This window comes from Heptranchias perlo, chromosome 3 (genome assembly GCF_035084215.1).
Source record: "Heptranchias perlo isolate sHepPer1 chromosome 3, sHepPer1.hap1, whole genome shotgun sequence".
Lineage (NCBI taxonomy): Eukaryota > Metazoa > Chordata > Chondrichthyes > Hexanchiformes > Hexanchidae > Heptranchias > Heptranchias perlo.
This window is the reverse complement of record NC_090327.1, coordinates 142,660,500-142,677,517: the sequence shown is the minus strand read 5'-3', so window position 1 is coordinate 142,677,517 and position 17,018 is coordinate 142,660,500.

The window sequence follows — 17,018 nt, the reverse complement described above, 5'->3', positions numbered from 1 at the left end:
AAACCATCACATAATGGCGATTTGTCAATCTTCAGTCCCATTATTTTCTCCATTACCTTTTTTTTTACTGATATTAAATCAATAAGTTCCTCTCCTTGATTTATTTTTGTTTTTCCTCTTTTCTCAGATGCATTATCTGTTCATCTGATCCTCCTGCTGCAGAATAATGACTGTTAATCATTCGACTATCAGGGTGCGAGCTGCTAAGGAAAATAGTCAACGAGGAGTCGTTGTCTCAACACTAACACAATATGCAAAAATAAGCACTTTAATAACTGTCCCAGTCTCCTTTGGGACATTCACTAGTCCCGTGACTACAAGCTTCTTGTGTTAGGGTGACGAACTGGATCTTGCATCCCTGGGAACGAACCATTTATAACTGAATCTAACTTTGGTCTCGGAATTCGACAGCGCAGTGCCAGTTTCTCAGGCACTGAAAGAACCCCCAAGCCCCCTTTAAGACCCCCCTTAAAACCTACCTCTTTGACCAAGTTTTTGGTCACCTGTCCTGATATCTTCTTTGGCTTGGTGTTAATCTTTGGCAAACATTTGGCAAACATTTAAAAAGATATTTTATGACTCGCAACAAAAATATATCCCGGTGAGGAGGAAAGACTCCACAAAAAGGGTGAACCAACCATGGTTAACGAAGGAAGTCAAGGATGGTATCAGGTTAAAAGAGAAAGCATCCAACATGGCAAAGATTACTGGTAAGCCCGAAGATTGGGAAAACTTTAAAAACCAGCAAAGGATGACTAAAAGAATAATAAAGAGGGAGAAAATAAATTATGAGAGTAAACTAGCAAGAAATATAAAAACTGACAGTTAACACTTCTACAAGTGTCCTGTGGCCAAATTTGCTGATGATACAAAGATAGGTGGAAAAGCAAGTTGTGATGAGGACACAAAGTGTCTGCAAAGGGATATTGACAGGTTAAGCGAATGGGCAAAAATCTGGCAGATGGAATATAATGTGGGAAAATGTGAAGTCATCCACTTTGGGAGGAAAAATAAAAAAGCAAAATATTATTTGAATGGAGAAATACTACAAAATGCTGCGGTACAGAGGGATCTGGGTGTCCTCGTACATGAAACACACAAAGTCAACATACAGGTGCAGCAGGTAATCCGGAAGGCAAACGGAATATTGGCCTTTATTTCTAGGGGGATGGAGTATAAAAGCAGGGAAGTCATGCTACAACTATACAGGGTGCTGGTGAGACCACACCTGGAGTACTGCGAACAGTTCTGGTGCCCTTATTTAAGGAAGGGTATACTTGCATTGGAGGCAGTTCAGAGAAGGTTCACTAGGTTGATTCCGGGTATGGAAGGGTTGTCTTATGAGGAAAGATTGAACAGGTTGGGTCTATACTCATTGGAGTTTAGAAGAATGAGAGGAGATCTTATTGAAACATACAAGATTCTGAGGGGACTCGATAGGGTAGATGCTGAGAGGATGTTACCCCTCATGGGGGAATCTAAAACTAGGGGATATTGTCTCAGAATAAGGGGTCGCCCGGTTCAGACAGAAATGAGGAGGAATTTCTTCTCCCAGAGGGTCGTGAATCTTTGGAATTCCTTACCCCAAAAAGCTGTGGAGGCTGAGTCATTGAATACATTCAAGGCTGAGTTAGACAAATTTTTGATCAGCGAGGGAGTCAAAGGATATGGGGAAAAGGCGGGAAAGTGGAGTTGACGTAAAAATCAGATCAGCCATGATCTCATTGAATGCCGGAGCAGGCTCGAGGGGCCGAATGGTCTACTCCTGCTCCTATCCCTCATGGTCTTATGGTCTTTGTCTGATTACGCTTCTGTGAAGCACCTCTGGACATTTTACTACATTAAAGGTGCTATATAAATGCGGATTGTTGTTGTTATTATTGTTGTTGAGTGGTGAACACGTGAGCTGGTTCAAATCCAGCCATCGAAGGACCAGGTGCCACAGTGTGTCAGATACTGACATTTCACCCTCCCACACCAGGGTTCAAATCGTGGGGTGTGTGTGGGGGAGCCATGTCAGTTATGTGTGTCTAGCTGGTACCCTGCTAAGACTGAGCCGGGTCCCCGTGAATGCACCTTCTTGGAATGCATTTGTTCTTTATATACTGAAGTTCACTGCAAAATGTGGCAAAGAGAAAAATTCGAAACACTGAGAACTTCATAAGTTTATTTTTTTATATTCATTATCGGGGTGTGGGCGTCGCTGGCAAGGCCTGAATCTATTGCCCCTCCCTAGTAACCCTTGAGAAGGTGAGACGCCTTCTTGAACTGCTGCAGTCTACGTGTCCCATAAACTGTTAGGTAGTTTGTTTCCAAGTATTGAGGTCCGAATATAATCTCTGCTGCACAAACTCATGGCAATCTTAAACTGGCTCAATTTAAATGAGCTTCCATTGATGCAATCATCATAGAGATGTGAATGTAGTTGGAGAGCAACACTTGAGGAGGGGTAATCTGGAGGTCATGTGCTGTGTTCTAGAGTGATAGACTAATCTGAAACTAGGGTCCTAAATCTAAACAAAGGAAACTATGAAGGTATGAAGAGTGAGTTGGCTATGATAGATTGGGAAACTTCATTAAAAGGCATGACGGTGGATAGGCAATGGCTAACATTTAAGGAATGAATGCATGAATTGCAATTCTGGCACAAAAATACAAAAGGAAAAGTGGCCCAACCATGGCTAACAAAAGAAATTAAGGATCGTATTAGATCCAAAGAGGAGTCATATAAAGTTGCCAGAAAAAGTAACAAGCCTGAGGATTGGGAGCAGTTTAGAATTCAGCAAAAAAGGACCAAGAGATTGATTAAGAGGGAAAAATAGAGTATGAGAGTAAACTTGCAAGGAACATAAAAGTGGACTGTAAAAGCTTCTACAAGTATGTAAAAAGAAAAAGATTAGTGAAGACAAATGTAGGTCCCTTACAGTCAGAAACGGGAGAATTTATAATGGGGAGCAGGGAAATGGCAGAACAATTAAACAAATACTTTGGTTCTGTCTTCACGGAAGAGGACACAAATAACTTCCCAGAAATGCTAGGGAACCAAGGGACTAGTGAGAAGGAGGAATTAAAGGAAATTAATATGAGTAAAGAAATAGTGCTGGAGAAATTAATGGGACTGAAAGCTGATAAATCCCCAGGGCCTGATAATCTACATCCCAGGGCACTAAAAGAGGTAACCATGGAAATAGTGGATGCATTGGTTGTCATCTTCCAAAATTCTATAGATTATGGAACAGTTCCTGCAGATTGGAGGGTGGCAAATGTAACCACACTATTTAAAAAAGAGGGAGAGAGAAAACAGGGAATTACCGACCGGTTAGCCTAACATCCGTAGTGGGGAAAATGCTAGAATCTATTGCAAAGGATGTGATAACAGATCACTTGGAAAATATCAACGGGATTAGACAAAGTCATCATGGATTTATGAAAGGGAAATCGTGTTTGACAAACCTACTGGAGTTTTTTGAGGATGTAACTGGTAGAATGGATAAGGGAGAACCAGTGGATGTGGTTTATTTGGATTTTCAGTAGGCCTTTAGTAAAGTCCCACACAAGAGGGTAGTGTGCAAAATTAAAGCACATGGGATTGGGGGGAATATACTGGCATGGGTTGAAAATTGGTTAAAAGACAGAAAACAGAGAGTAGGAATAAATGGGTCTTTTTTGGATTGACAGGCAGTGACTAGTGGGGTACCGCAGGGATCAGTGCTTGGGCCCCAGCTATTCACAATATAGATCAATGATTTGGATGAGGGAACCAAATGTAATATTTCCAAGTTTGCTGATGACACAAAACTAGGTGGGATTGTGGGATTGTGAGTTGTGAGGAGGATGCAAAGAGGTTTCAAGGCGATTTAGACAAGTTGAGTGAGTGGGCAAGAACATGGCAGATGCAGTAAAATGTGGATAAATGTGAAGTTATCCACTTCGGAAAGAAAAACAGAAAGGCAGAGTATTATTTAAATGCTGATAGATTGGGAAATGTTGATGTACAAAGGGACCTGGGTGTCCTTGTACACCAGTCACTGATAGCAAACATGCAGGTGCAGCAAACAGTTAGGAAGGCAAATGGTATGTTGGCCTTCATTGCAAGAGGATTTGAATACAGGAGCAGGAATGTCTTACTGCAGCTATACAGGGCCTTGGTGAGACCTCACCTGGAGTATTGTGTGCAGTTTTGATCTCCTTACCTAAGAAAGGATGTACTTTCCATAGAGGGAGTGCAGCGAAGGTTCACCAGACTGATTCCTGGGATGGCAGGACTGTTGTATGAGGAGAGATTGGGCCGACTCGGCCTGTATTCACTCGAGTTTAGAAGAATGAGAGGGGATCTCATTGTAACATATAAAATTCTGACAGGGCTAGACAGACTGGATGCAGGGAGGATGCTTCTCCTGGCTGGGGGTCCAGAACGAGGGGTTACAGTCTCAGGATACGGGGTAGGACATTTAGGACTGAGATGAGGAGAAATTTCTTCACTCCGAGGGTGGTGAACCTGTGGAATTCTCAACCACAGAAGGCAGTGGAGGCCAAGTCACTGAATATATTTAAGAAGGAGCTAGACAGATTTCTCGACACGAAAGGCATCAAGGGGTATGGGGAGAGAGCAGGAATATGGTATTGAGTTAGAGGATTAGCCATGATCATATTGAATGGCGGAATAGGCTCAAAGGGCCGAATGGCCTCCTCCTGCTCCTATTTTCTATGTTTCTATGTTTCTATAAAGTTAGATCCAGGGTGAAGCTGACCCTGTAGAGGGTCCCTAACCTTAAACCCTAACCCACCCTGCCTGCCCTTAGTCTAGTTAGATTACAGTGAAATTAATGGGGTTAGGGTTAGTGGGTTAAGGTTCTGGTCATTGCATTAGGGGGTTAGGGTTAGGGCTAGGACTGGGGCTAGTGTTAGAGTTGGGCTCGGGCTACGATGTCAGGGTTAGGGTTAGGGTAAGGGGGTTAGGGTTAGGGTAAGGGGGTTAGGGTTAGGGTAAGGGGGTTAGGGTTAGGGTAAGGGGGTTAGGGTAAGGGGGTTAGGGTTAGGGTAAGGGGGTTAGAGTTAGGGTAAGGGGGTTAGGGTTAGGGTAAGGGGGTTAGGGTTAGGGTAAGGGGGTTAGGGTTAGGGTAAGGGGGTTAGGGTTAGGGTAAGGGGGTTAGGGTTAGGGTAAGGGGGTTAGGGTTAGGGTAAGGGGGTTTGGGTTAGGGTAAGGGGGTTAGGGTTAGGGTAAGGGGGTTAGGGTTAGGGTAAGGGGGTTAGGGTTTGGGTAAGGGGGTTAGGGTTAGGGTAAGGGGGTTAGGGTTAGGGTAAGGGGGTTAGGGTTAGGGTAAGGGGGTTAGGGTTAGGGTAAGGGGGTTAGGGTTAGGGTAAGGGGGTTAGGGTTAGGGTAAGGGGGTTAGGGTTAGGGTAAGGGGGTTAGGGTTAGGGTAAGGGGGTTTGGGTTAGGGTAAGGGGGTTAGGGTTAGGGTAAGGGGGTTAGGGTTAGGGTAAGGGGGTTAGGGTTAGGGTAAGGGGGTTAGGGTTAGGGTAAGGGGGTTAGGGTTAGGGTTAAGGTGTTAGGGTTAGGGTAAGGGGGTTAGAGTTAGGGTAAGGGGGTTAGGGTTAGGGTAAGGGGGTTAGGGTTAGGGTAAGGGGGTTAGGGTTAGGGTAAGGGGGTTAGGGTTAGGGTAAGGGGGTTAGAGTTAGGGTAAGGGGGTTAGGGTTAGGGTTAGGGGGTTAGGGTTAGGGTTAGGGTTTGGGTAAGGGGGTTAGTGTTAGGGTAAGGGGGTTAGGGTTAGGGTAAGGGGGTTAGAGTTAGGGTAAGGGGGTTAGGGTTAGGGTAAGGGGGTTAGGGTTAGGGTAAGGGGGTTAGGGTTAGGGTTAGGGGGTTAGATTTAGGGTAAGGGGGTTAGGGTTAGGGTTAGGGGGTTAGAGTTAGGGTAAGGGGGTTAGAGTTAGGGTAAGGGGGTTAGGGTTAGGGTAAGGGGGTTAGGGTTAGGGTAAGGGTGTTAGGGTTAGGGTAAGGGGGTTAGGGTTAGGGTAAGGGGGTTAGGGTTAGGGTAAGGGGGTTAGGGTTAGGGTAAGGGGGTTAGTGTTAGGGTTTGGGTTAGGGTAAGGGGGTTAGGGTTAGGGTAAGGGGGTTAGGGTTAGGGTAAGGGGGTTAGGGTTAGGGTAAGGGGGTTAGGGTTAGGGTTTGGGTTAGGGGGTTAGAGTTAGGGTAAGGGGGTTAGGGTTAGGGTAAGGGGGTTAGAGTTAGGGTAAGGGGGTTAGGGTTAGGGTAAGGGGGTTAAGGTTAGGGTTAGGGGGTTAGAGTTAGGGTAAGGGGGTTAGGATTAGGGTAAGGGGGTTAGGGTTAGGGTAAGGGGGTTAGGGTTAGGGGGTTTGGGTTAGGGTTAGGGTAAGGGGGTTAGAGTTAGGGTAAGGGGGTTAGGGTTAGGGTAAGGGGGTTAGGGTTAGGGTAAGGGGGTTAGAGTTAGGGTAAGGCGGTTAGAGTTAGGGTAAGGGGGTTCGGGTTAGGGTAAGTGGGTTAGGGTTAGGGTAAGGGGGTTAGGGTTAGGGTTAGGATTAGGGTTAGGGTTAGGGTTAGAGTAATGGGATTCGGGTTAGGGTAAGGGGGTTAGGGTAAGGGGGTTAGGGTAAGGGGGTTTGGGTTAGAGTTAGGGTAAGGGGTTTAGGTAAGGGGGTTAGGGTAAGGGGGTTAGGGTTAGGGGGTTAGGGTTAGGATTAAGGTGTTAGGGTTAGGGTAATGGGATTAGGGTTAGGATAAGGGTGTTAGAGTTAACTCTAAATCCCACTCTCTCCCTGCAACCTCCTCCGGCACCATTCAGTTCTCTCACTCTGGCCTCTTGTGCTTCTCCCCATTAGGAGACCTTTAACTGCCTCCACTGTTTTCTCTGGAACTCTTTCCCTAATAAACAACAGGACCTTTTTTGGTCACTTTGTACAGGTTGATTTTATCACCTGGGACCATGTGAATAATCTCAGAGTTAAAATACTGCGGAATGAGCTTCTCATAAAAATCGATTGCTCCGATGGCCTGAAGCATCTTCGAACACAGGTAAATGATCGTGTTTTGGTTGCTCAGATGTTGCAGGGTCTTTATCAGTGAGTGGAAATCACATGGATTGTAGACGATGTCCGAACCCAGGATGAAGTCATAGTCTGTGGGAAAGTGGTCATGGTTTTCACCCCACGAGAGAGCAGAGACTTTTGCCTGCTGCACAATGGAAGAGGGGATATTTCTGGCCACATTGAATATGATTTGATTCAGAACTTCTGGTTTGTCTGTCAAGGTCACGTCTCCACCTGCCAAAAGAATGTAAAAGATTAATGAGGTGTCTCCACTTATTGTTTCTCTGTGACAGCAATCTGTAAATGGTAAATGGAGGCAAAAGGGATTCTGGGGCAAAGCTCATTAACACAACAAAGAGTTTTAAATATAATGATGAACTTCTGCAGTGTCACAGAATTGAAAGACAAGAGAAACAGTGAGCAGGCAGCAAGTTAGATGAGCTGTTACATGAGCACAGCGGTTATTTTACTGGATTAGTAATCCAAAACTCCTGACTAAAAATCCAGGAATTTGAGTTAAAATCCAACCATGGCAGTTTGAGAATTTGAATTCAGTTCAAAAATGTGTAAATAAAAAGCTGGTATCAGTAAAAGGGGAGAACATGAGTTTGTGCCAAAAGAAGATAAGAAATAGGAGCAGGAGTAGGCCATACGGCCCCTCGAGAAATAGGATCAGGAGTAGGCCGTACGGCCCCTCGAGAAATAGGAGCAGGAGTAGGCCGTCCGGCCCCTCGAGAAATAGGATCAGGAGTCGGCCGTAGGCCCCTCGAGAAATAGGATCAGGAGTAGGCCGTAGGCCCCTCGAGAAATAGGAGCAGGAGTCGGCCGTAGGCCCCTCGAGAAATAGGAGCAGGAGTAGGCCGTAGGCCCCTCGAGAAATAGGAGCAGGAGTAGGCCGTACGGCCCCTCGAGAAATAGGAGCAGGAGTAGGCCGTCCGGCCCCTCGAGAAATAGGAGCAGGAGTAGGCCGTACGGCCCCTCGAGAAATAGGAGCAGGAGTAGGCCATACGGCCCCTCGAGAAATAGGAGCAGGAGTCGGCCGTAGGCCCCTCGAGAAATAGGAGCAGGAGTAGGCCGTAGGCCCCTCGAGAAATAGGAGCAGGAGTAGGCCGTAGGCCCCTCGAGAAATAGGAGCAGGAGTAGGCCGTCCGGCCCCTCGAGAAATAGGAGCAGGAGTAGGCCGTAGGCCCCTCGAGAAATAGGATCAGGAGTAGGCCGTAGGCCCCTCGAGAAATAGGAGCAGGAGTAGGCCGTAGGCCCCTCGAGAAATAGGAGCAGGAGTAGGCCGTCCGGCCCCTCGAGAAATAGGAGCAGGAGTAGGCCGTAGGCCCCTCGAGAAATAGGAGCAGGAGTAGGCCGTAGGCCCCTCGAGAAATAGGAGCAGGAGTAGGCCGTAGGCCCCTCGAGAAATAGGAGCAGGAGTAGGCCGTAGGCCCCTCGAGAAATAGGAGCAGGAGTAGGCCGTACGGCCCCTCGAGAAATAGGAGCAGGAGTAGGCCGTAGGCCCCTCGAGCCTGCTCCTCCATTCAATCAGATCGTGGCTGATCTTCGAACTCAACTCCACTTTCCCGCCCGATCCCCATATCCCTCGATTCCCCTAGAGTCCAAAAATCTGGAAATTATCAACATCATCAAAACCAGCTCAGCTCCAACTGTAACAAACTGAGGCCGTAGCATAAAACCGCTGAGGGTGAGTTTGTAGCCGGTTTATCATCTCTCCCGGTTTTTATTTTCAGCTATCGACTCACTATCGCGTGTTTCAAATTACATCACCAAGTCAATATCGACCCAAAGTGACCATGAAGCTGTCGGATTATCGTAAAAACCCAACTGGTTCACTGATGTCCTTTAGGGATGGAAACTTTGACCAATCTGGCCTGTGTGGAGCTTCAGTCTCACACCAATGTACTTGATTCGAAACTGCCCTCTGATACAGCCTTGTACTTGTAAGCCATTCAGTCGTATCAAAACAAGAATAGAATCATCGAAATAGAATCACAGAAAATTTAGGGCACAGAAGGAGGCCGTTCGGCCCATCGAAAATGAGCCACCCAGCCTAATCCCACTTTCCAGCACTTGGTCCGTAGCCCTGTAGGTTACAGCACTTCAAGTGCACATCCAGGTACGTTTTAAATGAGTTGAGGGTTTCTGCCTCTCCCACCCTTTCAGGCAGTGAGTTCCAGACCCCCACCATCCTCTGGGTGAAAAAGAATTCTCCTCAATTCCCTTTAATCCTTCTACCAATTACTTTAAATCTATGCCCCCTGGTTATTGACCCCGCTGCTAAAGGAAATATGTCCTCCCTATCCACTCTATCTACATAAGAACATAAGAACATAAGAAATTGGAGCAGGAGTAGGCCAATCGGCCCCTCGAGCCTGCTCCGCCATTCAATAAGATCATGGCTGATCTGATCCCAACCACAAATCTAAAGAACACAAGAAGTCGGAGCAGGACCCGGCCACATAGCCCCTGGGCCCTCTCCGCCACCCACAGGGCATTGACCGATCCGAACTCAGCTTCATGTCCAATTTCCTGCCCGCTCCCCATAACCCCTAATTCCCTTTACTTCTAGGAAACTGTCTATTTCTGTTTTAAATTTATCCAATGATGTAGCTTCCACAGCTTCCTGGGGCAGCAAATTCCACAGACCTACCACCCTCTGAGTGAAGAAGTTTCTCCTCATCTCAGTTTTGAAAGAGCAGCCCCTTATTCTAAGATTATGCCCCCTAGTTCTAGTTTCACCCATCTTTGGGAACATCCTTACCGCATCCACCCGATCAAGACCCTTCACAATCTTATATGTTTCAATAAGATCGCCTCTCATTCTTCTGAACTCCAATGAGTAGAGTCCCAATCTACTCAACCTCTCCTCATATGTCCGCCCCCTCATCCCCGGGATTAACCGAGTGAACCTTCTTTGTACTGCCTCGAGAGCAAGTATGTCTTTTCTTAAGTATGGAGACCAAAACTGTATGCAGTATTCCAGGTGCGGTCTCACCAATACCTTATATAACTGCAGCAATACCTCCTTGTTTTTATATTCTATCCCCCTAGCAATAAAAGCCAACATTCCGTTGGCTTTCTTGATCACCTGCTGCACCTGCATACCAACTTTTTGATTTTCTTGCACTAGGACCCCCAGATCCCTTTGTACTGCAGTACTTTCCAGTCTCTCGCCATTAAGAAAATAACTTGCTCTCTGATTTTTCCTGCCAAAGTGCATAACCTCACATTTTCCAATATTATATTGCATCTGCCAAATCTCCGCCCACTCACCCAGCCTGTCTATATCCCCTTGCAGGTTTTTTATGTCCTCCTCACTCTCTACTTTCCCTCCCATCTTTGTATCATCTGCAAATTTTGATATGTTGCACTCGGTCCCCTCCTCCAAATCGTTAATATAGATTGTAAAGAGTTGGGGACCCAGCACCGACCCCTGTGGAACACCACTGGTTACTGGTTGCCAGTCCGAAAATGAACCATTTATCCCAACTCTCTGCTTCCTGTTCGATAACCAATCCTCCACCCATGCCAGAATATTACCCCCAATCCCGTGATTTTTTATCTTAAGTAATAATCTTTTATGTGGCACCTTGTCGAATGCCTTCTGGAAGTCTAAATACACTACGTCCACTGGTTCCCCTTTATCCACCCTATACGTTATATCCTCGAAGAACTCAAGCAAATTTGTCAGACATGACTTCCCCTTCATAAAGCCATGCTGACTTTGTCCTATTAAATTATGCTTATCTAAATGTTCCGTTACTGTCTCCTTAATAATAGACTCCAAAATTTTACCCACCACAGATGTTAAGCTAACTGGCCTATAATTTCCAGCCTTCTGCCTACTACCCTTTTTAAATAACAGTGTTACATTAGCAGTTTTCCAATCTGCCGGGACCTCTCCTGAGTCCAGGGAATTTTGGAAAACTATCACCAAAGCATCCACAATCCCTACTGCCACTTCCCTCAAGACCCTAGGATGGAAGCCATCAGGCCCCTCTTAATTTTATGCACCTCAATTAAATCTCCCCTCAGCCTCCTCTGTTCCAAAGAATACAACCCCAGCCTATCCAATCTATCATCACAGCTAAAATTCTCCAGTCCTGGCAACATCTTCGTAAATCTCCTCTGTACCATCTCTCTCGAGCAATTACATCCTTCCTGTAATGTGGTGACCAGAACTGTCCACAGTACTCAAGCTGTGGCCTAACTAGTGTTTTATACAGTTCTAGCATGACCTCCCTGTTCCTATATTCCATGCCTCGGTTAATAAAGGAAAGTATCCCGTATGCCTTCTTAACCACCTTATCTACCTGTCCTGCTACCTTCAGGGATCTGTGGACATGCACTCCAAGGTCCCTCACTTCCTCCACACCTCTCAGTATCCTCCCATTTATTGTGTATTCCCTTGCCTTGTTTGCTCTCCCCAAATGCATTACCTAACATTTCTATGGATTGAATTCCATTTGCCACTTTTCTGCCCACCTGACCAGTCCATTGATATCTTCCTGCAGTCTACAGCTTTCCTCCCCACTATCAACTACACGGCCAATTTTTGTATCATCTGCAAACTTCTTGATCATGCTCCCTACATTTAAGTATAAATCATTGATATATACCACAAAAAGCAAGGGACCTCGTACTGAGCCCCGTGTAATCCCACTGGAAACAGCCTTCCAGTCACAAAACACCCGTCGACCATTTCCCTTTGCTTCCTGCCACTGAGCCAATTTTGGATCCAATTTGCCACTTTCCCTTGGATTCCATGGGCCTTTACTTTTTTGACCAGTCTGCCATGTGGGACCTTGTCAAAAGCCTTGCTCAAATCCATGTAGATTACATCAAATACACTACCCTCATCGACCCTCCATGTTACCTTCTCAAAAAATTCAATCAAGTTAGTCAGACACGACCTCCCCTTAACAAATCCATGCTGACTGTCCTTGATTAGTCCGTGCCTTTCTAAATGACGGTTTATCCTGTCCCTCAGAATTGATTCTAATAATTTGCCCACCATCGAGGTTAGACTGACTGGCCTGTAATTACTCAGTCTATCTCTCTCTCCCATTTTAAACAACGGTACAATGTTAGCAGTCCTCCAATCCTCCAGCACCACGCCTGTAGCCAGTGAGGATTAGAAAATGATGGTCAGAGCCTCTGCTATTTCCTCCCTGGCTTCTTTTAACAGCCTGGGATACATTTCATCCGGGCCTGGTGATTTATCTACTTCCAAAGATGCTAATCCCCTTAATATTTCCTCTCTCACTGTTTATCCGATCCAATATTTCACACTCCTCCTCCTTAACTACAATCTCTGCATCGTCCCCCTCTTTTGTGAAGACAGATGCAAAGTATTCATTAAGAACCATCCCCACATCTTCCGTCTCCACACACAGGTTACTATTGTGGTATCTAAAAGGCCCTACTCTTTCTTTAGTTATGCAATAAAACTGTATGGACCATTCAGCTGTGACCAAGGCATATAATTCAGACACAGAAATGCACCCCCCCCCAGCCCAGTTTCCCCTTCGAGATTCTCCTCTCTATCAACTAGGGACAGGTGTCAGAGCTGGGAGAGCTGTCTCACAAACTAGTCAAGCAACATTCTGACATACTCAGAGAATCAGATCTCTCCTCACACAGAGGACTCCCTCCATCGTGTCGTGTGGCACTCCCACCGTGCTGAGTGGGATAGATTAGTAATAAATCTCGCAGCTCAAAACCGGGCATCCATGAGGTGCTGTGGGCCATAAGCAGCAACAGAATTGTATTCCAGCACAATCTGTCACTGCCGGGCCCAACATATCCCTCACTTCTCCATCAGCCTGAAGCCAGGTGACCAAACCTGATTCAAAGAGGAAGGTCGAAGGGCATGCCAGGAGCAGCAACAGGCCTACCTGAAAATCAGGTGCCAACTTAGAATCATAGAATCATAGAAGTTTACAACATGGAAACAGGCCCTTCGGCCCAACATGTCCATGTTGCCCAGTTTATACCACTAAGCTAGACCCAATTGCCTGCACTTGGCCCATATCCCTCTATACCCATCTTACCCATGTAACTGTCCAAATGCTTTTTAAAAGACAAAATTGTACCCGCCTCTACTACTGCCTCTGGCAGCTCGTTCCAGACACTCACCACCCTTTGAGTGAAAAAATTGCCCCTCTGGACTCTTTTGTATCTCTCCCCTCTCACCTTAAATCTATGTCCCCTCTTGGTGAAGCTACAACAAAGGATTACGATGGATTATAAACAGTGAGGGCACCATTCTATGCACAGAGCTCAGCACTCCCAAAACCAACCAATCAGGTCAAAGCTCGGAAATCCGACCAGAGACTGTCGCGAATCCTGGTCCAAAATTAAGCAACTAATTTCCCAGGTATGTCCTGTCCACAAAAAGCAGGACAAATCCAATCTGGCCAATTACCGCCCCATCAGTCTACTCTCAATCATCAGCAAAGTGATGGAAGGTGTCGTCGACAGTGCTATCAAGCGGCACTTACTCACCAATAACCTGCTCACCGATGCTCAGTTTGGGTTCCGCCAGGACCACTCGGCTCCAGACCTCATTACAGCCTTGGTCCAAACATGGACAAAAGAGCTGAATTCCAGAGGTGAGGTGAGAGTGACTGCCCTTGACATCAAGGCAGCATTTGACCGAGTGTGGCACCAAGGAGCCCTAGTAAAATTGAAGTCAATGGGAATCAGGGGGAAATCTCTCCAGTGGCTGGAGTCATACCAGGTGAGTGATTTTTAAGTCTTTAAGTTTATTTCTGTTAAGTTTAGTTCATAATCTAATAAATCGAGGCATGGCAGGGCACCTCGGTCCCATCAAATGCACATCCTGTGCCATGTGGGAACTCTGGGATCTTTCCCGTGTCCTGGACGGCCACAGATGCAGGAAGTGTCGTCAGCTGGAGGAGCTCGAACTCAGGATTTCAGAGCTTCAGCAGCAGCTGGTGTCACTGCAGTGTATCCGCGAGGCTGAGAGCTACGGGGATAGCACGTTTCAGGAGGTGGTCACCCCGCAGATTATGAGAGTGCAGGCAGAGAGGGACTGGGTGACCGCCAGACAGACAAGGAGGAGCAGGTATGTCGTGCAGGAGTCCCCTGAGGGCATCTCACTCTCTAACCAGTGTTCAGTTCTGGATACTGGTGGGGGAGAGGGTTCCTCTGGGGAGTGCAGCCAGAGACAAGTCCACAGCACTATGTGTGGCTCAGCTGTACAGAAGGGGAGGAGAAAGGTCAGGAGATCAATAGTGATAGGGGATTCTATAGTTAGGGGAACAGACAGGTCTTTTCTGTGGCTGCGAATGTGAATCCAGGATGGTGTGTTGCCTCCCTGATGCCAGGGTCAAGGATGTCACTGAGCGGCTACAGAACATTCTGGAGGGGGAGGGTGAACAGCCAGAGGTCGTGGTCCATATCGGTACCAACGACTTAGGTAGAAAGAGGGATGAGGTCCTGCAGGCAGATTTTAAGGAGTTAGGATAGAGATTAACAAGCAAGGCCTCAAAGGTAGTAATCTCTGGATTACTCCCGGTGCCACGTGCTAGTGAGTATAGAAATAGGAGGATAGAGCAGATGAATGCGTGGCTGGAGAGATGGTGCAGGAGGGAGGGCTTTAGATTCCTGGGGCATTGGGACCAGTTCTGGGGGAGGTGGGACCTGTACAGGCCGGACGGGTTGCACCTCAACAGGGCCGGGACCAATGTCCTCACGGGGAGGTTTACTAGTGCTGTGGGGGAGGGTTTAAATTAGCTTGGCAGGGGGTGAGAACCTGAGCGTAGATTCAGGAGGGAGAGAAGCAGAGCTGGAAATGGAAGAGAAAAATTTAGTAAGTGAGTTTGGAAGGCAGAGAAAACAAAGGTTAGAATATAGACAACAAGGGAGTTTGACAGTGTTTAATGGTGTATACCTCAATGTAAGGAGTCTAGTGAATAAAGCGGATGAGCTGAGGGCACAGATAGACACGTGGCAGTACGATATCTTAACTATTACAGAAACATGGCTTAAAGAGGGGCAGGAATGGCAGCTCAACGTCCCTGGTTACAGGGTGTTCAGACGAGATCGAGAGGGGGATAAAATAGGAGGGGGGATGACAATATTGGTTAAATAAACAATTACAGCTGTGAGGAGGGATGATATGTTAGAAGGATCATCAAATGAGGCCATATGGGTTGAGCTAAAGAACAAAAAAGGGGCAGTCACACTGCTGGGAGTGTACTATAGACCCCCAAACAGTCAGAGGGAGATAGAGGAGCAAATATGTCGGCACATTTCTGAGAAGTGCAAAAACAATAGGACAGTAATAGTCGGGGATTTCAACAAACCTAATATTAACTGGGATAGAATCAGTGTGAAAGGTATAGTGGGTGCAGAATATATATTATTGGAAATTAAAATTAAGGGAAACCCAAAAATGTTTTACAAATACATTAAGAGCAAGAGGATAACTAAGGAAAGAGTAGGGCCTATTAGGGACCAAAAAGGTAAACTATGTGTGGAGGTGGAAGATGTGGGTCTGGTTCTTAATGAATACTTTGCATCTGTCTTCACTAAAGAGAGGGACGATGCAGAGATTGTAGTTAAGGAGGAGGAGTGTGAAATATTGGATGGGATAAACAGTGAGAGAGGAAGTAATAAGGGGATTAGTATCTTTGGAAGTAGATAAATCACCAGGCCCGGATGAAATGTATCCCAGGCTGTTAAAAGAAGCAAGGGAGGAAATAGCGGAGGCTCTGACCGTCATTTTCCAATCCTCACTGGATACAGGCGTGGTGCTGGAGGATTGGAGGACTGCTAACATACTGTTGTTTAAAAAGGGATAGAGGGATAGACCGAGTAATTATAGGCCAGTCAGTCTAACCTCGGTGGTGGGCAAATTACTGGAATCAATTCTGAGGGACAGGATAAACTGTCATTTGGAAAGCACGGATTAATCAAGGACAGTCAGCATGGATTGGTTAAGAGAAGGTTGTGTCTGACTAAATTGATTGAATTTTTTGAGGAGGTAACAAGGAGGGTCGATGAGGGTAGTGCGTTTGATGTAATCTACATGGATTTTAGCAAGGCTTTTGACAAGGTCCCACGTGGCAGGCTGGTCAAAAAGGTAAAAGCCCATGGGATCTAAGGGAAAGTGGCAAATTGGATCCAAAATTGGCTCAGTGGCAGGAAGCAAAGGGTAATGGTCGATGGGTGTTTTTGTGACTGGAAGGTTGTTTCCAGTGGGGTTCCGCAGGGCTCAGTACGAGGTCCCTTGCTTTTTCTAATATATAGGAACATAGGAACAGGAGTAGGCCATTCAGCCCCTCGTGCCTGCTCCGCCATTTGATAAGATCATGGCTGATCTGTGATCTAGCTCCATATACCTGCCTTTGGCCCATATCCCTTAATACCTTTGGTTGCAAAACAGCTATCTATCTCACATTTAAATTTAGCAATTGAGCTAGTATCAATTGCCGTTTGTGGAAGAGAGTTCCAAACTTCTACCACCTTCTGTGTGTAGAAATGTTTTCTAATCTCGCTCCTGAAAGGTCTGGCTCTAATTTTTAGACTGTGCCCCCTACTCCTAGAATCCCCAACCAGCGTAAATTATTTCTCTCTATCAACCCTATCTGTTCCCCTTAATATCTTATAAACTTCCATCAGATCACCCCTTAACCTTCGAAACTCCAGAGAACACAACCCCAATTTGTGTAATCTCTCCTCGTAACTTAACCCTTGAAGTCCGGGTATCATTCTAGTAAACCTACGCTGCACTCCCTCCAAGACCAATATGTCCTTCCGAAGGTGCGGTGCCCAGAACTGCTCACAGTACTCCAGGTGCAGTCTAACCAGGGTTTTGTATAACTGCAGCATAACTTCTGCCCCCTTGTACTCTAGTCCTCTAGATATAAAGGCCAGCGTTCCATTAGCCTTATTGATTATTTTCTGCACCTTTTCATGACACTTCAATGATCTATGTA